Raw genomic sequence first — 23,773 nt, forward strand, 5'->3', positions numbered from 1 at the left:
TAGTTTAACAGTTCCTCTAAAGTTTAGTTACCTTATGACCCAGCAACTCCAATATGAAGTATAGAGCCAAGGGAATTGAATACATGGTTCTCACAAAAACCTGTGCACAAATATTTATAACATCCTATCATAAAAGCCAAAAAAGAGCAAACAACCCAGTGTCCACCCTCAAGTGGATGGATAAACAAAATGTGACATAAATACAGAATGGAATATTATTCAGATACAAAAAGAAATTAAATACCATGACAGCCTATAAAAATGAATGAACCTTGAAACATTATTATAAGTGAAATAAACCAGACAGAGAGACAGAAAGCAGTTAGTGGTTCTCAGGGGCTATAATAAAAGGGCAATGGGGACTGGGATTTCTTTTGGGGGGTGATAAAATAATCTAGAATTAGATTGTGGTGATGATTGCACAACTTTGAAAATATACTAAAAATCACTGAATTGCACAGTTTTAGAAGGGTAAATTTTATGGTTTCTGAATTACATCTCTATAAGAAGCACAAATTTATGAACAAGAAAAAGTGGTAGTTTAAGTGGATGTACACTAAAAACACATTTACAAATAGATCATTTAATGATCCATTATATGTGGTTATTATCTCTTCCAAGAATGTCACCATTAACTCAAATAATTAAGAGGTAATTGTTGGGCCAGGGTTTTGGTTCAGTGGTAGAGCGCTTGCCTCGCATGCATAAGGCACTGGGTTCAATCCCCAGGACCACATAAAAAATGCTAAATAAAGGTATTGTGTCCATCTACAACTAAAAAAAGTTTTTTTAAAAAAGGATAACTTAACTTCAAAAAAAAAGCATCATGCATATAGCTTACCTAAAGCACTTTGCTATGAAAAAAATGACACAACAAATAACATCAAAACTAAACACACTTATTTTTCAGTTATGCTAATTATGTATTTTACAATGAGGTAGGAATGCTTTAAGAATTTTATTATATTGGCACTTAACATCTGCATTCCATTTTAATTGGGTCATAGTAAAAAAAAATCAAAACTGCAGGAGAAGCAGTGAAGACAAAATATAACCCCAGCTACTAGGGAAGCAGACGCAGGAGGATTACCAAGCTCTAGATCAACCTGGGCAACTTGGTAAGACCCCCCTGCCTTGAAATAAAAATGTATTTTTTTTAAAAGGGCTGGGGATGTAGCTCCATGTTATAACACTTCACCAGCATGTGTGCGTCCCGGATTCAATCTTCAATACCACCACAAAAAATTTTTTTCAAATGTCACGACCCCCTTGCCCGCAAGGAAGATGCGACTCAGGAATCTTCTTTCAGCAGTTTATTCAGGCCCTTGATATTCTTCTAATGATTCTTCTACTACCCGGAATAATAATTGGATGCCCCTCCCAGCCTTAATAAAGCACCTCGAACCCCAATGCAAAGCTGCCACGTGTACCCTTCTCACAGGGTGCTAGAAAATGACACGCCAACTTTCTCTGATAAGGAGCTGGGAACACGCCAACTCTCTTTGATATGGAGTTGTCCTTCACAGACCACAACGGAGCCAGCGCCATCATGTAATGGCGACCACAGTCCGCAGGAACGGCTCACCACAGCTCCCCCTTTTTGTTTCACTAAGACAATACAGGCGAGAGTAGAGGTCCTATCCCACTGTGCAAAAGTGGCTGCATAGTATGGGCCAGCCCCAGGGGGCGCCTTCCCCAGACCTGACACCATATCAGCCGACGCCTTTTTTCGTGGGGCGGGGCGGAGACACGTCAAACCCGCATGCAATAGGACATGCTCCCCTTGAGGTCCCTCTTCTCAATGGATCACTCAAGTGCAGTGCCTTGCCTCGCATCCTGTATCGTGACGATGGTGAGTAAGAGGGAATAGCTGAGGTTGAACTGTGGCCATGCAGAGGTACAACTACAAACAAGTTGGCAGCACCCTGAAAGAAAGGCACGGACTTTAAAGTGATAGATAAAGACCAGTGTGGAAACCCTTCTGCGTGCAATGGCAACAAGACCCGCAGAGTGCAAGGGCTTTCCAGCACTAAGAGAAAGACAAAAGAAGGACATGTCGTACCCAGTGCAATGTTATAATAACTTGGGGTGCAACGACCATGTCAAAGACACTAGTGTAGAAACCCATCTGCGTGCAATGGTAGCAAGACCGGCAGAGTGCAAGGGCTTTCTGACACTAAGAGAATAACGAGGAAAGACATGTCAATCCCAGTGCAATGTTATAATAACTTGGGGTGCAATGACCATGTCAAAAGTTTAGTGCTTAAGATGCGCAAGCCAAACCTGTGGCGAGTTGCCAGTTTCTAAAGCAGCAAGAGCTTGTATGATCATAGCCTTAACTTGAGCACTACGAGCCTTAAGGCGACAGAGAAACCACAAACAGAGGAACATACCAAAGCAACACAGTGCACCAAAAATGCCTACTCCCACCCACTCTTTAAAAAAGGAAAAAGCAGAAGATATCCAATTGGTGAATTGACCCAGAGTCACGGGATCGACACGGGTACTATTCACGACAGCTATCTGGGTTAGTTGAGACTGGATCATGTCTTTCGCTTCCATGGACCAATTTCCGGCCAGATATCCACCAATGATGTGGGAAGCATTCCTGGAATCATTAAATCTGACAGAGGTTATACATAAATGTGCACGTTGGTCAATGCAGCCTAAAAGTACTAGGTCAGCCAATTCTTCTACCTGAGCTTGAAGAAAATCTATTCTTTGGTTGGTAGCTAAAATCCCTGACAAAATATGTTGATTAATCGCATTTTGCGATTCAAGTATAGTGGACGTTTGTTGAACAACTTGATTAATAGTGGCAGCAGTTTGTACTTGACTGGCCATGGCTACTCCGGCCGTAACTGCTGCAGCAGCAGATGCCGCCACGGCTGTCACTATAGCTGTCGTGATTCCAAAATCTCTGCGGACTCTAAGTAGCTCTACAATAGGAAATTTATCTGGATCCGCAGTGACTGGTATTGGGACAAAAGTTGGAATTTTCATAATTACTGCTACAGTCCAAGAACCATTCCAACACTCAGATAAGAAACAGGTAATAATAGAACAATCCAGCATCCCCGATGAGGTGTGATTAGCTAAAAGGAACAGGAACGGGGATTGGATACAGACCATTGCAGGAGGCAATGTGGCATAATGTAACAGAGAGTTGAACGAAACAGATGTAAGCCTATTACCTCATTCACTCTCCTTAGTAGTGCCAGAAACATTAGCCAGCCAACTTTTGGCTCCTAGTAATTGAGCCAATGCGGAAATATCGGCTGAAGCCCCCTTCTCATTGGAAATGAGCCATTGAAACCAAGACCAACCTGTTCCTGTAGAGGAGTTGGCATTGTTGTTAAAGTTATAAACATATCTCTTTAGAGGGGGGGAAAAGGAGAAACCTTTAGCAACTTGATGTTTCTCCCAAGAATGATCCTGACAAGGTGTAAATGTCGGGGGAAAACCAAAATTAGGGGTACAGTAGGGAGAGGCCTTGAAATGAGTGGCATTGCAAGTACTATTAGAAGAAGGAGGCATTGGGATTAATACCTCGGAGATAATAGCTAAAGTAGTTATGTTTAAAACAGAGCTAGTTGCGGGGGTCCCTGAGCCTGATTGCTTCCCTGAAACTACTTGGCTCAATATAGCACTGAGAATGCTCCCTGAGACTCGACTGGACCGCAATGGGTCCTCCCAGTTAGTCAAATTTTTGGTCTTAAGGCTAATACAATTAGTGTTCCCAAGGCTGAAACAAAAAACTCCTGTGAGATTAACTTGAGACTGATTAAAAATATTTTCCATGTCCCCTCTAGGAGAGGTACAAGGAGCAGACATCTCACATGAGGTAGAAAAAAGAGTGGGGAGGACACTAGAATTACTATGAACTGGCATTGGTATTGGCCATGCCCGTGCCACTGCCCACCACTGCATTGGTGCCATCTGTACCGTTGGCACCAGCATCAGAGCCAGAGCACTCATCAGAATGAAGCTCCTCATCATGGGAATGTTGTGGCACCTCCTGCTGCTGGTTAGTAGATCTCGAGACTCTTCTTGTCAGGCGTTCAGGGATCCACAGCGGCTCCGTGCAATCCTGGGGAAAAACACATACAGATCCTCGTGCCCATGTCAGCACGGGGTCAGGGCCGTTCCATTGGCCCGTAAGAACATCCTTCCACTTAACATAGCCAGTCACAGAGGGCTGAGGGGACACATGTCTATCAGCCGCAGAGCAGCCATGAATATCCAAATTCAAAAAATTAATGGTAAAAAGAGCTAAGGACAGGCGTTCTTTAGGAGTGTGGTCAACTCCTATTCCCCCTTTTTGTTTTTCTAAGGTTTCTTTTAAGGTGCGGTGGGCACGTTTAACAATGCCTTGCCCTTGAGGATTGTAAGGCAACCCATGAGCAAGTTGTACTCCCATAGTAGAACAAAAAGATGTAAACTGTCTGCCAGTATAAGTAGGTCCATTATCAGTCTTAAGGGATGCAGGTGCACCCCATGCTGCCCATGCCTCTAAGCAATGAGTAATGACATTACGTGCCTTTTCTCCCGATAAAGCAGAAGCATGAATAATTCCAGAGTATGTGTCAATAGAAACATGTACATATTTGAGGTTACCAAAGTCAGGCACGTGAGTTACGTCCATTTGCCAGATGACCAATGGCTTCAATCCTCGTGGGTTTACACCATAAGTAGGAGGATGAAGAAATGTGACACAATGGGGACATTGTAATACTATCTGACGAGCATCTGCTCTGGAGATGGAAAAACGTCTACGCAGCGTCATAGCATTGACATGAAAGTTGTGGTGAAACAATTTAGCTTCTTCTAAGGAGGAGGCCAAGCATACCAACTGGCTTCTAGTTGTCGAGTCAGCACAGGCATTACCCTGTGATAACGGGCCAGGAAGAGAGGTGTGAGTCCGAATGTGCATTGGATACAAAGGGGCAGTATGGCTACGGATAAGCTGTTGAAGCTGATTAAAGTAAGCAGATACATTATGGGTGTCACTAATAGCTCCTACAGCCTCCAGAATTTTGAGCGCCTGCACCACATAGATGGAGTCCGAAATGAGATTGAAAGGAAAAGAACACTGTTTAAAAACTTTAATGACAATTTGTAGTTCTACCCATTGTGGATTTCCAGGAGCAAATTGATGCTGAACAGGGGGAGAGTCATTAATCACATAAGCTCCCATTCCAGACTTAGAGCCATCAGTAAAAATATTAACAGCCCCTGGAATTGGAGTGGGTGAAGTTACTTTAGGGAAAATGATGGGATGCTCTTTAACAAAATGGAGTAATGGATGAGAAGGGTAATGGTTATCAATATCCCCTTGAAACGAGCAACATAGAATGGCCCAGTTGTCTAGAGTAGCACACAAAACATTAAGTTGAACTTTAGAATAGGGTATGATAAGAGAAGAAGGTGCTTGTCCAAAAAATTGAATGCTCTGTTGAATCCCTCTAAGTGCTAACGCTGCAACAGCATCAGGATAGTATTCTAAAGATTTTCCTGGGGATACATGTGGGTGGATCCATAGTAAAGGCCCATCTTGCCACAGTACTCCAGTAGGCTGCCGCATAGTGGCAAGCACACATAACTGGAAAGGTTTATCACTCTGGAGCCTGCATAGAGTAGCATGTTGTATAGCTTCTTCTACTTTTATAAGGGCCGCTCTGGCCTCTTTAGTGAGGGTACGAGGGGAAGTAAGATCTGGATCACCCTTAAGAATAGCATACAAAGGCTGGAGCACGATATTAGGAATATGTAAATAACCTCTGATCCAATTAATATCTCCCAACAGTTTTTGAAAATCATTTAGAGTTTGGAGATCTTGAGTTCTTATAGTAACTTTTTGTGGTTTTAATATGTCATATCCAATCGTCGCTCCCAAATACTGAATAGAATCCCCTGTTTGAACCTTCTCAGGTGCAATATGTAATCCATACTGAGCTAACAACTTCACCAAGTCTTTATAGGCCTCATAAACTGACTGTTGTAATTTGGCTGCCAATAATACATCATCCATATAATGAATAATCTTAATGGAAGGATATTGTTGTCTGAGAGGTGCGAGTGCCTTCCCTACATACATCTGGCAAATCGTAGGACTGTTAGACATTCCCTGTGGTAAAACAACCCACTCAAACCTTTGATCTGGTTCCTCGTGATTACACGAGGGAAGGGTGAAGGCAAAACGCTGTGAGTCTTTAGGATGTAAAGGAATAGAAAAGAAACAGTCTTTAATGTCAATAGCAATGATATGCCAGCCCTGAGGAACAGAGGAAAGCAGCAGCAGCCCTCTTTGTTTGGGCGTGGAAACTTCGTCCTGAAACACCCCCGCCATACGGAGGCGGATCGGGAGGCTGTCCGTTCTTGAGCCCTTGCTTATCTCTGTTTCCTGTACCTAAACTCCCTAGCTGCCGAGACAGCGTCTCCAGCTCCTCCTTTTCATTATCTTCTACCTCTGACCCACTTTCGCATGGGGGCGTGCGCAGCACACTGAGATCTGGATACAGTCTCCTCCCGTTCTCCACGCCCCGCACACTCCCCTCTTCCTGAGACACTTCGCTCTCTGTTGTTTTTGATTTTTTTTCATGCAATTGTTTTAAAACTTCTTGCCCTTTAACAAGCGCTTCTTGGCATCGGCCATCCGTAAGACAACTACGGACCATCTTCCAGAGGGGTATCACCCCGCCCTCTAGCATGCCCTGCTCACGAGCAAAGTCAAGGTCTTTGCCTAATTTATCCCAGCTGGGTGTAGTGAGGCTGCCTGAAAATGCAAACCACGGTGCAGCGACATCTACTCTCTGTAAAAATTTCTCTAAGGTACTGCGTTTCACCTCCAGTCCCTTGGAACGTAAAAGGCCATCGAGGGCTAGAAGGAGTGGACTTGAAGTCACAGCACCCATAACGCAACACAAGAAAACACAGAAATCGAAAGTGAAAGTACACAAAACAAAACGAACATACACAGAAAACAAAAACGAAAATACAGAGTGCAATTGCTATGAGATGTAACGCCCTCTCTTTTTACAGAGGAGCAGGTACCTTTTAATGCTCCCTCTTTATGTATAGAGGAGCCTCCGCTTTTTAACAGCGGGTCCCACCTTACCTGGGACTTACCGGCGCGCCTCCCTGACTGCTGAAAGTTCTGGTTCCTGGGTGTTTCTTTGTTTCTTTTCTCCCGGGTCTCGGCACCACTTGTCACGACCCCCTTGCCCGCAAGGAAGACGCGACTCAGGAATCTTCTTTCAGCAGTTTATTCAGGCCCTTGATATTCTTCTAATGATTCTTCTACTACCCGGAATAATAATTGGATGCCCCTCCCAGCCTTAATAAAGCACCTCGAACCCCAATGCAAAGCTGCCACGTGTACCCTTCTCACAGGGTGCTAGAAAATGACACGCCAACTTTCTCTGATAAGGAGCTGGGAACACGCCAACTCTCTTTGATATGGAGTTGTCCTTCACAGACCACAACGGAGCCAGCGCCATCATGTAATGGCGACCACAGTCCGCAGGAACGGCTCACCACATTCAAAGCTTCAGATTGGTCCACACTGAGGTCTAGACACCTGGTTTCCCCATTTTATTCTATAATATCAGTGTATAAAAGTACAGAAGTAGCTTGCACTAATGCACCATCTTGAGTCGTTAAGAATTCTATGAACAATAAATATTACCACTGATGTTATAGAACTATACCACTTTGGGGCTATAACCAATTACTTAATATATATATATATATATATATATATATATATATATATATATATATATAAATTCTGAATCTGAAAGTGCTCTATCTTCTCTGCAGGGGACAAGAAAAAGTCTTGAGTTTTCCAAATACCTTCAATAACTTTTGAAAATACATACTGACACAAAATAAACTGTTTACAATTGTGGAATAAATGCTCTTTTCTCTGAATCTCTGACTTCCTGTTTCTCTTACAAAACCCAAAAGGAAAGATTCATCTCCTTTGGTTTACTCTTTTGGAGTTCAGTGTTAACCTCTCACATTCTTTAGTTCTCTTCTCTTAAGGGACAGCTTAACTGGATCAGGTAACTGTGCTTTTCTTTTTTTCTTTTTAGCAGAAAAGATGCCTTTCTGGACCAGACTGAGACATGCCTTGTTTAAAGAACCTTACCGCCACCACCTAGCCCCACTTCAGCCACGCCTGCCCTCCGGTGGCACTGCCCCAAACAGCCTGCTCCTCGCCCCACACTCCTCAGGCACGCATTGAGCGGTGCGGTCCAGACTTGCAAAGACAGGAATTTTCACAAAGAAAGTAATGACCGCAGGCAGCCCTGCACTAGTGCTTTCACAGCACAAATGGTTCGACTTCTCTTCTCACAGTGTCTCGCGCTCAGAATACCACGGCTAAAATGTTCCATCTTTTAAAAAGTGGTCTACTGACTTCGGGGACAGCGTAGTTTCATGGTAGGTCACCTTAGGGCACTTTGACGTCCCGGCAACTCGAGGTGTAGAAAATGGCTCGTTAAAGTTTCGAGAAGTTTCTCCCGGGAGTTCACAGTGGGGCTCCCCAGAAGCCAAGGCCAAGCCGCAGCATCCCTAACTGCGGGGCATCTCTAACCTGGGGCCCCGCTGTGCCCACAAGGACCACAGGCACAGTGCCAGAAACCCGGGCTCTGGGTTTTCAAACAAAACGTCACAGGAGCCCAGGGGACGTAGGGGAGCGGGCCACCGCCCCCAACCCACACCTGCAGAAGAGACCCAGACCTGGGGGCAGACCCGGGCTGCAGCGGGAGACTTGGGGTCTAGAGCTGCGCCAGCGGCTCCATCCTCCGGATCCCAGCCGCCGGCTCGGCCCGCGGTCCCCATCCTCCGCTCCATGAGCCCCCGGGACGGCGCGCTACCAAGGGGGCGGGGATCCCGGAGTGGCTGAGACTCTGGGGTCGTCCACCGGCTCCGGGTACTTCCCTTCTGCTTACCTCTGCTGCAGGTCCCCGGTGGCAGCACCCAATGTCCCTGCCGGCTGCGCCTGATCCTGGGCTTCCCGGGCTCCCCGGGCTCTTCAGGCTCTCAGCCCGCGCCCGCCTCTCTAGGAGCCCCCCCGCGGGCGGGGACAGGGCGCCACCTCTTCCCGGGACTGGCTGCCGGGATAGCCAATCGGGGACCACGGACGACCACCCGTCGTCACTGAAGAGTGTGTCTATAACTTTGGCTCTTCCCAGTCTCCTTTCCAAGAAGTTCTGTCCTGACCCGTGTACCCCGAGCCTTCCTCACATCTAGACCTCAGACCTTGTTGTAGAGGTCAGTCACGTACTTTCTAGTTCCTCTGCCCGCCTGGACTATCATTATACCATCCTCCTGCTTAAGTCTCCCAGCCCGAAATCTCTCTTGTGAGTCCATCCTTCATGTTCCAGGCAAGTTAATTGTCCTTAAGGGCAGTTTTGTTTTACATCTTGCCAGAAACCTTCATTGACTTCCTTTTACTCAAATTATCAAGAACAGATTTCCTTGTCCAGTGTTCAAGGCCTCCATTCTACCTGCTCAGGTTTATTGTTCACAGCTGCCTTTACACCTGAGACCACTGCTGTGCACCTCCCCACCCCCAAGGACGCCCCCTGGGAACATTTACAAGCTATTTCCTTTGCATGCCGCCTTTGAAAGTTTTAACTATCCCCAAAGACACAGTTCAAAACAATCTCGGTAGAACCATGCCTCTCTCTCCAACCTAGCAGAGATCTATTGTTTCTGCTCCCTGAACATCTAGGGTTTTGCCCCTTTTGGCATTTACTCCCTATCTCTCTACCAGACTGCAAGCCTTTGAAAGCAAGGATTTGCATATTGCATGAATGGTATTTTAAATCTAACTGGATTTTACATCCCAAGCTGAGGTCAGTCTCAGGATAAAAGGAGAGGACAGAGGAGGGGAACAAATTCTGAAATTTAAGGGTAATTCTTCCCAGGTCACAAAACTAGGTCAGACAAATTACTCCCTTTGATTCACAGTTGGTCAACAAAGAATCTCAGAAGGCTTTTTTCACTACAATCTTTTTTAAAATTTTTTAATATTTATTTATTTATTTTAGTTATTGGCGGTCACAACATCTTTGTGTGTGGTGCTGAGGATCGAACCCGGGCCGCACGCATGCCAGGCGAGGGCGCTACCACTTGAGCCACATCCCCAGCCCCTCTTTTTTTTTTTTCTTTTTTTTTTAAGGTGATCTCATAAAGAAAAAAAAATCACAAAACAGAAATTTACAAAGTTCCTCAAAGGGAGGACAATAAGTGAAAACAAATGAAAGGAGCAAGTGAGGACACGAGTATCAGGCTTCCATATTTCTTCCAGATGAGAACTAATTTTGGACTAGATCCCAGACTACCCCCACACATCAAATTCCTTTTGCCTTCTGTGGGAGCTGATGATGCATATCTTATGAAAAATTGTCTCCAAACAGCCTTGGCAAACAAGCACGCTGAACTGGGCTTATTTTACAGAGCACGCAGGAGTTAAATAAACAGAGTTTAAGTGACTTGCATAATTTAACACAGCAAGTCAAAAGAGACCAAGCAGGAGAAAAAGAAAGAATGCCAAAATAGAATCACTTCCGTCTTGTGAGTCAGAAATACTAAATAGACATAGAGAACTGAGTGAATAAGATCACTCATGAAAAGCAGTTTTCTAAACATGGCTGCCACCCTTATAAGGCTCAGCCAACATTAACTTACTGTCACCTTTTTCTGGAAACATGACAAACTGAATTTGTTGGCTCTGGAGAAAAATGTGGACCAGCATCCTGTTTCTGGCTGTGCTAAGAAAAACACATGGTACAACAGAATATTATTCATCAATAAAAATAAATAAATAAATAAATAAATGAAAGTACTAATACATGTTGCACATTGGCTAAGTGTTGAAAAATAGGCTAAATGAAAGAAGCCAATCACAAAACAGCATTTAGTTTATGACTCCATTTATATGAAATGTCCAGAAGAGGCAAACCCAGAGAGACAAAGTCAATTAGTGGCTGGGAAAGATGGAAGTGATGGCCAATGGAAGCAAGCTTTCTTTTTGGGGCAAAAAAAAAAATTCTAAAATTAGTAGTGATAGTTGAACAAATGTGTGAATATACAAAAACCCATGGGCATTTACAATTTAAATGGGTGGATTTTATTTTATATGAATTATATCTCAATAAAGATGTTTTTAAAAAGAAAAGTACCTGTCAGTTCTGGGTTTACATCAGGTAGCCATGGAAAGAAAATACCTCTGAACAGATTTCATGAATGTTCATAGTGATGCTACCTTTGTTTTATACCTGTTTGTCTTAGTTTATTTGCTATTATTGTATTTCTTCTTTTCATGTTTTAATCAGTTTTTCATTCCTGTGACCAGTATACTTGAAAAAAGAACAACTTAGAGTAGGAAAGATTTATTTTGGCTTACAGTTTCTGAGGATTCAGTCTTTGTTCTTTGGACTCCAAGGCAGTATTATATCATGGTAGAAGTGTATTGAGCCAGAAAGGATAGAGAGAGAAATGAAAGGGCAGGAGGGAAGATAAACACTTTCTATTCGCTCAGGTAGGAACTTCTTCCAATTAGGTCCTACCTTTCAGTAGTCCATTATCAGTGCAATAATCCACCAAGTGGATTAATCCACTGATGAAGTCAAAACCTTCATAACCCAATCATTGCCTAAAAGCCCCACCTCTGAATTTCGCTGCATTGAAGACCATACTTCGAACATGAGATTTTGGGAAGTCATTCTAGACCCAAACCATGAAGCCAGATTTAAAGTTAAGTATTCAGTGTAGTTAGGTAAATCAGGTCTAATATCCAGTGAAATCTAAACTGGAGGCCATGAGGATGAATTGCCGGAAAAGTTGAGCAACTCTTGAAATGATAATGAAGTCCAGGAAACAGCCCCCAGCAGATTTGAAGATAGCCCATCCCAAAGAATGTTAATGAAGTCCTTCCTGCCCAGATTACTTCTTTGGCCCACCTGTGTTCCACCCCTCGGGCCTTCCCACCTGCTAAGAGCCACAGCCAAGTAATATGATGCATGGCATTTTTGGTTGAAAGGTGATGCCAGCAAGCCATTGAGATGATATGATTATGTTAAGATTTGCATTCATATGGATATTGGACTCCTGCTGTTCACCTTGGCCTACTACAGGACTCCTGGAGAGTTCCCATTGGTTGGGGAAGTGCGGTAGGAGGGAATTCCGGAGGAGGAACTTCCTGTTGGGATCTGGGAGAACGATGTGTGGGTCAGTCAGCAATCTTCCCGGGAGCGTACGGGGCATTGGTGGCAGTTTCAAAAACTAAAGTTTGTTCCTGCTTGAGTGGCTTGTGATTTTGTGCCCAGCCAGACTACGGCACCCACCTACATTCCATCACCGAAAACTATAAAATGAAGAGACAATCGCACTTCCACGGATTCCATCTCTTGGGTCCCCTTCTTCCTCTGGGAGAAGTCTTTTCTGCTGTCCTTTAATAAACTTCTAATTTTCCACTCTGATCTTACCTTGGCTTGCTTCTCTGGTGTTATTCTTCAACATTGGGAAAGCAAGGACTCGTCACTGGTCAACAGCGGTAACAACCATAGAACCCCACTATACCGTAAGTGCCACAAAACTAGAAACACTGTCTGGTTTTGCTTTCATATATATCTATCATCTAGCACAGGGCCTGGCACCTAGTAGATACACAATAAATACTTGTTGAATGAATATGCACTGTAAGTATATCCTGAACAAAGGTGGCAAGGAGTACATTTTCTTGAATATTGATTATATTCCAGGCACTGTACTAAGTTATGAGGAACAAAAAGATATTCCAAAAAGATATTTCTGCCGGATTACTGAAACAGACATCTCTGTCTTCATGGATTTGTAACCTAGGAAGAGAGATTGTGCATTCACTAAATATTGACACAAATAAATATATAATTAAAATGTACATTAGGTGCTCCAAAGGAAAAGCAAAAGGGATCATGCAAGTATATAAGGAGTCTTGGCCCTGGCATAGGAGTCAAGGAGCTTTCTTCAAATGACATTTGAGCAAGAGTCTGAAAGAATCAACTAGGAGCAAGCAAGGAGATGATGGGAAGAACATTCCAGATGGTATGAACTGCAGGGACCAGACCCTATGGTGAGGAGGAGCATAAAACATGAGGAGACAGAATGGAGGTCATCAGATCATCAGAGGCAGGGGCACAATAAGCCAGGGAAGAAGCACAACATGAAAAGGCTACAAGCAAAGGAGGAGCAGACCACAGGAGGCCTTGAAGAAAGGACTATCTGTGCCATGTGCCACCACATGCCTGTGATCCCAGTGGCTCAGGGCTGAGGTAGGAGGATCACAAGTTCAAAGCCAGCCTCAGCAACTTCTAGGCACTAAGCAACTCAGTGAGACCCTGTCCCAAATAAAATACAAAATAGGGCTGTGGATGTGGCTCAGTGGTCAAGTGCCCCTGAGTTCAATTCCTGGTAGCACCCACACCCACACACACCAAAAAAAAAAGAAAGATAAGAAAGGGCGTTTTGTACTTTTATAGAAATCTTGTTAAAATGCAGATTCAGGATCAATAGGTTCAGGATGGCAATTAAAATTTTGCTTTTCTAACAAGACCTAGGGATACACTTTGAGTACCAAGATTATATTTGTTATTCCAAAAGAATGGGAATCCATTGAAGCTTTGAAGTACTTTTTTTAGAAACCAAACAAAATCAGATATGTCATGACTTAATTACCTTCCACTAGGTTCCACCATACCAAACCATCACACTGGGGGCCAAGCTTGGGTAGTGAACAAACTATAGCCACACTATAGCAGCGTATCCCCAGGGCCTAAGGCATAAAGACTTGCTCAATTCTTTGGGTCTACATTGAAGTCAGGACTCTTTTAAACCTCACCTCATCAGGTGAGCTGGCCCCTGTTGTCACAGAACAAAAGCCCATAGGAGGTACCAGGACAGGGCCAGGAGTGCTGGAGCTCATGAGAGTTTAATGGGCATTGGTAAGACCATGGAAAGGAACAGGTATGTACAAAAGAAATAAAAAAGCACTGGGTAGAAATCTGAGCATCACTTACTTTAAGGCAATTGAAAAGAGGAGAAGAACTATTAAATCAAATAGAGGGATGGATAGTCAGCAGTGGTTAGGTCAGGGCTTGTGAAGTTAAAAAAAAAAGACTGCATATGAAAGTCACAAAAGAAAATAGTGATCCATCAGTATAAAAGTGTTAAATGTGAGTAGACAATTTATCATGTTTGGAGTCAGAACTTAGCTGGCAGAGGCTGCCATTCTGGTATAGAACTTTATTATACCTAACAACTAAAAGTCCACCCCCCACTTGCATAATGAGATAGTTTAATTTAAAAGTTAAGGAACAAAAACCACAGTAAAACTTCCCATAATAATATTCCCTAACAAAAATAGAGAAAAGGCATGTTGTAAAAATACAATATTGGGCTGGGGTTATAGCTCAGTAGCATGCATGAGGCACTGGATTCAATTCTCAGCACTGTGTATAAATAAATAAAAGGTCCATCGACAACTAAAAAAAATTCTTTAAAAAAAGAACATAATTTTATATATTGTATGATAATTGTAAAATGAAATGGGATTTTTCAAAAGATGTTGGAGAAAGCTGAGGTCACCTGGGTGGTGACAAGCAGGGAATACTCAGAAAGGAACGGGGACCTGAACTGGGGAAGGTTTGGTAAATCAGAAGGAACTGATCACTGTATTGTTGGGGGAGGACAGTGGCAGACAGTCCCAGCCCAGCCCATGACAGGAGGCACTAGCCTGTGAGAGTGAGTGAATGAACAAATGAATGAATGGTTTGAGGGTGTCCAAGAGGAAGACTTAAGCCATCCTGACCAGCTGTAGGTTCAGAGGTCAGGCGTCGCTTGCTGGACTCCAATCCTAACAGTTAAATATTGAGGTGTTAAGCAGCAAGATTCAACACAGAGAAAATTGAGCAGAGATATAGCAGGAAGGTTAGAAGAAATGGGCAGATAAAGGGAAAAAAAGTGTAAAAATGAGTAAGAGCTGCATATGGCTGCATATAGGAACAGAAGAGAGTCAATGTCTAGTTGAACTGAAGAGGTTGATTTCTCTCTGAGCCTAAAGTAACACAGGATAACTTGGCAACAACATTTTGAATTAACAATTAAAATAAAAAAGTAATTACTTGCATCATTGTTTTTAAAGTTTTCTCTTTACTTAACCAAATTCATATAGTGGCCTTATACTTTGAATTTTAGTGCAGCAGTTCTCTGTTATATCCTCAAATCAACACGGAGCTTGGACTACAGATACACATCACTAAGCTCTGCTAGAAATGTTCTTTTAGCCAGATTTTTATTGTTTTTTGACAAAATTATTTTTATCCCTCTAACACCTGCTTCTTCTCAACTAGCACTTTGAGTATTTATGTATAAAAGGAAAACTGTAAGGTGAGAATGACACAAGTCTAATAAATTTGAGTCAGCCTCAAGGGCTAAGGAGGTCAAAGATCTCCACAGGCCAGCTTGCAGTTAGCAGAATCTTCTCCTTGGGTCACCTTTACAAACCTTATGAGGACTTCTCCCTCAGCCTTTGTCTTTGTTTCCCTGAGAACTGTTCTGTTGAATTTCATCTGCACCAAATTAGACGATTTTATTCAGCTCTGTATTAGCTACAGTTGGCCTTTGGCCAACTTCCAGAGACAAGAAGCCAACCACCTCCCTTCCAGATCATTGTGTTCTCACACGTTTTCTCTGTTTGAAAATGTTCCCCAACATCTTCATCCCTCCTGCCTTTTCCTTGTATGATAACTTCTACATTTTATTTTTTTAACTGGCACCATTTTACCAGGAAAAATGTGGAATGCCAAAGTCAATTTGGAGAAATTTTGACATGAATAAGATTGTTCATTCAAGAAGCATACCAGAACAAAAGAGTGAAGAAATCCTCCCAAGGAGATTATCTGTCTTGCTTGTCTAAAGGAGCAAGAATTGTGTTTAACCTAGGAAACAACCCCTCCTTCGTTTTTGTACTTTGGGGATTAATAAGACCTGACATTTTAATTGTATGGCTTGATACAATTGTCAAGGACTCAAGTTTTGTTGAAACCAACTGCATGTCTCTCTCTCTTTTGTGTGTATACATGTAGAATGTATTTTTTAAGTTCTAAACTTCTTCCCTTTTCTTGCAAAGGGAATATAATTAGCTTTTTTGAAAACAATTTCATATTTGTCTGAACTCGGCTCCCTTGCATTTTTTTTCTGTCCTTTTTTTTTCTCATTTTCATTCTCTTGAGAAACTTCAAGGATTAATTAATTTTGAAAAAATGTTTACGTGCATGCTCCCTCTAGGAATATAGTCTAAATAAGCAGTCAATTCCATCTAAAAGAAGAAAATAGTTTTATTAATCTGTGTTTCTTCTTGTTGACATTAAAAACTATATTTACATAATGGCCCACATAAAACAGCTAGGAGATAAGAAGGCTTTAATTCTAAGATAAAAGAGTTTTTGTCACGACTGAAAGTCCGTAAAAATTAGTTTACCATGTAAAAATAATGTCAGCACAACAGTTTGTTCAAAGTCAAGGTCAAATTTCTTTTCTTTCCTTTTCTTTTTTGATACCAGGGATTGAACCCAGGGACACTTAACCACTGAGCCACATCTCCAGCCCTTTTTTGTAAATTTTTTTAGAGACAGGATTTCACTGAGTTGCTAAAGCCTCACTAAGTTGCTGAGGCTAGCTTTGAACTCATGATCCTCCTGCCTCAGCCTCTTGAGCCCCTGGAATTACAGGCATGCACCACCACACCCAGTAAGGTCAAATTTCTTGTGATTCAAACTTCTTAAAATCCCTACACTGGTTTTATGAATTAGTTAAATTATCACTGCACCCATAACCTGCTTTAACTTAAAAATTACATGTATACAACTGTATATAACTAGCAGCTGTGGTGACACATAACTGTAATCCCAGCCACTTGGGAGGCTGAGGGAAAATGATTCTAAGTTCAAAGCCAGCCTCAGCAACTTAGTGAGACCTTGTCTCAAAATCTAAGAAATAGGACTGGGGATGTGGCTCAGGCAGTAGCGTGCTCGCCTGGCATGCGTTTGGCCTGGCTTCGATCACCACATACAAACAAAGATGTTGTGTCCACCGAAAACTAAAAGAATAAATATTAAATAAATTCTCTCTCTCTCTCTCTCTCTCTCTCTCTCTCTCTCTCTCTCTCTCTCTCTCTCTCTCTCTCTCTCTCTCTCTCTTCTCTCTCTCTCTCTCTCTCTCTCTCTCTCTTAAAAAAATAAAGTGAATTTAAAGGCTTAAAAAAATTTAAGAAATAAATAAAGAGGCCTGGAGTTGTAACTCAGTGGTAGAGCGCCCCTGGGTTCAATCCCCAGTACTGCCAAAATGAAAACAAAACAAAAAAACCTGTTTTTTGCTAAATGAATTGATAATGCATATCTGCTTAAAGAGTTTAATTTTATGAACTTCTTAAAATGTTATAAATCATGAGGATTAATGTGTTGTCTAAATTGTAACTTCCAAATATTTAATTAACTTTAAGACCTTAGATAAGTGTTTAAGTTAATTAATAAATGTTTGAATGCAAAGACACTTTCTACTAAACAGATACAAAACACTGGTCATTGAATATAATTTTAAGTTATCCTTAACAGATTAACAAAATATGCAAATGCATTTGGAAGATGTTGCCTATATCTATATTTTTAAGTTATCTCTGCCTCTTCAAATTTGTTAGAATTAAGTGAAATATATGTCAAAGAGAAAACGATAGCTAAGCAGATATTGATTTTAAATTGCCTAATTTTCTTTTGTATTTGGAGTTAAATATGGCATCTAAAGACTGCGAATGTATAGCTCAGTATTAGAGTATATGCATAGCATGAACAACACCAAAGAAAAGACACACACACACACACACACACACACACACATACATACGACAATTAATATAAATAATAATACTAGATATAATAATTTTTAGATATAAATATATATAAGATAATTTATAGGATTTGTTATAAAGAAAGTTACATTTTATTAAAATGCTAAATTTAGTATAATATATCCTTAGTTTTTTTTGCCATATTACTATTCATTGTCGTTTAAAAACTATAAACGCTTTAAATTAACCCTATTTGTATATTCATTTATTTTATATATATGCTGACATGTAATAATATAAAAGCACACTAGTAAGTTCTTTATTGCAAATTGTTATATGAATAATACCAAAGGAATAAAATTAGAATTTAGATTTTTTTTCCTGTACAATGAATAAGTCACTTCATGCACATATCAGTTGAGGTTACCAAATTGTTCTGTTAATTCTTAATGCTTCTTCACGTGGTCCAAAATTATTTTTTGAGAATCCTTATTTTTTTAAAAAAAGTTAAATTCTTAATAACCATTGTTGTTTATTGTTGTGTGTTTTTACAGTTTCTCAGCAACTCTTTTGTTTCCAGATATTGATGAATAACCTTCTCTTTTAACCATTATTGATGTTGCCTTTCCAAAATTAGACCTCAAATTTAAGATGTCTTTTTGGGGGTAGGGGGTACCAGGGATTGAACTCAAGGATACTCACTTGATCACTGAGCCACATCCCCAACCCTTTTTTGTATTTTATTTAGCTACAGGGTCTCACTGAGTTGTTTAGTGCTTCCCCCACCATTGCTGAGGTTGGCTTTGAACTTGCAACCTCCTGCATCAGCCTCCTGAGCCATTGGGATTACGGGCGTCCGCCACTGATCCAAGATTAAGATATCTTTTGTGCCTAAACTATCTAATGGTTTCTTAAAATGTCTATTAGGTAACAAAGAGAGCTGCTCTATCACCCTACAAAAGAACAGAAAAAAGAAAACATTAGGTTTGTCCAAAATTCTCTAAAGTTTAACTAATTCAAAAACTTATATGAGAGTTGTTTTGTTTCCCAAACTTATAATAATAATAATAATAATAATAATAATAATAATAATAATAACCTAGAATAAAAAGGGAACTTGCTTCTTTACTCAAATTATACTTAGGTAAAATGTGTTAATATAAATGTCTCTCTATGATTATATATTTTTCAAGTTAAAATGAAGGCATGCTTGTATATAAGGATGAAAACTGTTACATTAACTCTCTCTCTTTTTTTAATGTTTATTTTTTAGCTTTAGATGGTCACAATGTCTTTATTTTACATTTATGTGGTGCTGAGCATTGAACCCAGTGCCTCATGCATGCTAGGCAGGCGCTCTACCACTGAGCTTCAACCCCAGCACCACATTAACTCTCTCTTAAAATATTGTTTTCAAGATTTTGGACTCATAATCAGTATTTTCCTTTTTGTTTATAGGAAGCCTGCATAAACACTGTAGTAATAGTGTAAATACAGGGTGTATTGGTCTGTTTTCCATTGCTCTAACAAAATATCCAGAGCCTGGTAATTGTAAAGAGTTGTATTTTGTTTACAATTCTGGAGGATCAACTGTATAGTGTTGTCTTCTTTGCTCAGCTCTGGTGAGGGCCTAATTATAGATGGCATCAAAATGGCAGGACTTGCATGGAGGAGATCACACAATGAGACAGAAAGCCAAAAAGTAGGGAGAGGTCAGTTTTGCACTTTTTGTAACAAAGTACTTTCCTTTTTTAGTTATACAGGACAGTAGAATCCATTTTGACATATTTGTAAAAGCATGTAATATATATTGTTCTAATTCAGACCCCAGTACCTCTCTTTCCCCTTCCCTCCCCCATCTCCTTCTCTTTCCTCTATTAATCTTTCTGCCATTTACCCATAATATTATTTTTAAAATTAACTTTTTAAGTTTTATAAGCAATAAGTCACTCCTTTAGTTACATTAATTTCTTCCTAGGACAACACCTCCAATAACCTAATTACCTTGCACTAAGCCCCATCTCTTAAAGGTTACCACTAGAGACCAAAGTTCCAGTTCATGAACTCGGAAGACACAATCAAACCAATCCATAGTACGTGGTGTGATCTGTACAGGTCTATTGCTTATTTCAGAATTTAATTGAGTAGTCAAGAAATAGCCACCTTGTCAAAAAATATACCAGCAATAATAAAATGTGTAAAAAACTTCAAGTCATTTTGTTTTAAGGTCTCTATCGAACATAATGATTCTCCTGCTACATAGACTCTTCTGTTGATAGAAAATGCTCATGACTTTTCAGCTCATCACCTAAACTTTATGAAATATTGTTGTTTGCTCTTCCCATATCAGTGCAATGCTCATGAGCCCAGCCACTTTCCTTCCTTTACTAAACAAGGAGAGCCTTGTGATTACTTAACTCCTATCAGGGAACTTTGCATTCCTTTGAGACTACCTTAAGTATCTTTGATTTAATTTTGTGATAGTTCATAGTTAAAAAGAAAGATCAAAGATTGCTAAGTAGGCTAGGCTATCAAACTTGAATTTTCTCTTGAGATTTAAGCTTCTTCCAGAAACTAAATAATTTCAGGTGGTCACATTAATTGCTCTTGGGCAGACCTATCAGTTAACAACAGATAAAAATGCTTGTACTGGTATATATATTATTTGGTTTAGTTTGTGATTTCAAAATGGTTTAGAAACAAAGAGACTTCCTGATCACTACAGAGACCCTTATAAAATGACACTGAATTAGAAGAAACTTGAGATATTTTGTTATTACTTAAAGAGAGCACCAAGACAAAAGTGAGAGTTTAGCAAAAATCCTTCATGATATTAACTCCAGTAGGAGAGAGAGAACCGACATGAAATGGAACCGACACTGGTGGGAAATTTTTAAGTATTTCTGATGATGTTACCAATACCCTATTTTCAAATATTTATAGCTGACTCCCTCATTTCCTTTGGGTCTTTATTCAGATATAACTTTATGAGTAGGTCTTCCCAGACCACTGTATGTGAAATAAGAAACTTCTCCCCCATCCTGCCCCATATTTCTTTATAGCAGTTTGTCTACTGCCTGTCTTTCCCTGTTAAAATGTAAACTCCATGAAGTTTCTATTCATTCCAGTTGGGCTGAGTGCATAGAAATGTGTAGCACACAATAGTACTGAATAAACGTTTCTTAAATATTTTTAGTTGTAGATGGACATGATATTTTTATTTTATTTTTATGGGGTGCTGAGAATTGAACTCAGTGCCTCACACAGGCTAGGCAAGTGCTTTACCACTGAGCCACAACCCCAGCCCCACATAAACATGCTTTTCTAACTCCACTTCGCTTGGAAGCATTCATTAATTCATTCAATGAGCAGAACCTATTATCTTTCAACACTGTGTTGATAGCTCTTGATCAACAGTGACTAACCCTAGCCTTTGAGGAAGCTATGTTTTAGTCAGAGGGAAACATAGACAAGTAAATTGGCAATTATAGCATGATGTGATAAATGCGGTGATAGGCAGAAATACATCTAGATGTTGTGGAACCATGTACCAGACTCACCTACCTCCATCTTGACGGAACTGGAATTCCTGGAGGAATCAATGTCCAAAAAAGACATGAAGGATAAGGACTTAATCTGGGTGAAAATCAGGGTCAAGAATGTTTCAAACACTCTATAGAAAGGCTGGCATCAAGAGAAGGCTACCAGACCTAAAGATTATCCCTCCCCAAATGTGCTGATTCCTTTCCTGTGTCCCGTCTTTGCATGTGTGCAATTCTGTCTATGGTGAATGGCTGCAGTGCCACCCTGTTTACCACGTACTCACTTCTACAGTATGAAAAACCTTTTGCTATGTGGCTTCTCTCTATGTGCAAAAGCCAAAGGAAGCACTTCCTTCAGTGTCTATAATCAGAGTTTTCCTCCATGGCAGCCTTTAGCAATGCTTTTCTTCAACAGTCGGTGGGATTCCTTAGAGAACAGAATGTATGTCTTATATACTTTTAATCCTTAGATCTTAGGAAGCCAAGGAGCCTGGCACAGAGTAGACATTCACCAAATATTTACTGAATGAATGAGTGAATTAATACTGCTTCTGAATATAATTTTGTGATTCCATTACCAGGTAAGGATTGGAAAATTTTAGAATTTTTCTGTGTCAAGAAGAGAAAGATAGTGCCACATGCCTAAAAGGGTCAACACTAATATACATATGGGTATAGATGTCCGGTGTAGGTATATCTACTTCTATTTATCCATATTCTTGCTCTTGCTTGATTAATAATTGAGGTAAAGAATTACAAACAAGCACATATGACTCAGGTCAGAATTGTCCCATGGTGACCTGAAGCAGGCGGGCCTTTACTCAGAATGTCATCAGTACATCAGCAGTTGGATATAAGCCTCCAGGAAGGGCATGTGCTTGGGTGTGGCAGCAGTTCAGAGAAGCCCTGGGAATTGACAGTGGAGGCAGTCTGGTCACCTCATTCTCCACAGCCAAGAACAGAAGTCCTTCCCTGAAGCAGGATCTCTGTATCTAGTCCAGTCTTTTTTCCATAAACATGTAAGTCATAATTTCAATGATGTTGGTTATGTTCAAATTTCTCTAACAGGAGTTTACTTGTGAAGGTGTGGAAAATAAAAAAAAAATAAGATTAAAAGGCGTGGGAAAATATCAAATATGTATGATGAAATTAGTATACTGGAAATAGACTACAAATACATTTTTTTCTCAGAGATATTGAAATTTAAAACTACTGCCTTGTAGCTTCTTTTAAATTTGATGGACAACACTTTTATGCCAGAATTTTGGTTTACTTCATCCCATAAGACATCTAACATTTTCCATGCCAGATTGCAGATCACTCTGTCCTCTGAATTTCATTTTTTCCAGCACTTTTCCATGACATCAGGAGCTGAATATCCAAACAAATTTTACTTAAACTGATTCATATGGTAGCTTTTTACTTTGAAGTTTAGTGTGTTCCTTTTATAATATCAAATGATTCTTCAAACCTATTTTAAGGCAATGAAGTCAATTGATTTCTTGAAATCCTTTCCATGTAACAGAAATTATTTTTTTTAAGAGAGAGAGAGAGAGAGAGAGAGAGAGAGAGAGAGAGAGAGAGAGAGAGAATTTTTAAAATATTTATTTATTTAGTTAGTTAGTTTTCGGTGGACACAACATCTTTGTTTGTATGTGGTTCTGAGGATCGAACCTGGGCCGCACGCATGCCAGGCGAGAGCGCTACAGCTTGAGCCACATCCCCAGCCCTGTAACAGAAATTATTGAAGAATTTTTCTACAGCTGGAGATGTAACTCAGTGGAGTAATCCTAATTACTTAGGAGGCTGAGGCAGGAGGATCACTTGAACACAGGAGTTCAATGCCAGCCTGGGCAACATAGACCCTGTTTGAAAAAAAAAAAAAAAAAAAAAAATGAAGAAGCACTTTACTTTTATATTTACGTTTTATTTGAGAACAGTTTTCCCCTGAATCTAAGAAAATTTTTCTCCTTTTTTTCCCCTGTCCACATCATCTTAGATCATTCTATTCTACGAATTGTTCTTTCTTTCTGACTGCATTTTTACTTTAACTGATGTTTCCAGTTTTTCTTTTCTACCTCTATTCTTTCACAGCTTACATGGATATGGCTATCAACAGGCTCTAGATGTCACCTAGAACATACTAAGGGTTAATTCTGCATTTTAAAAAGCATTAAACTAATACAGATAATTGAAAAACAGTCTGCCAGTCCTTGAACCTCAAGAAATTTGGAACTCAGCTGTATATTCCTCTGTACATACACTCTAGCTGTTACTTGAGATTGTATTTTACTCTCTGGATTTTTACCAGGTTTTCACAAAATGGCATAAGGGTCAG

This window comes from Ictidomys tridecemlineatus, chromosome 3 (genome assembly GCF_052094955.1).
Source record: "Ictidomys tridecemlineatus isolate mIctTri1 chromosome 3, mIctTri1.hap1, whole genome shotgun sequence".
Taxonomy (NCBI): Eukaryota; Metazoa; Chordata; class Mammalia; order Rodentia; family Sciuridae; genus Ictidomys; species Ictidomys tridecemlineatus.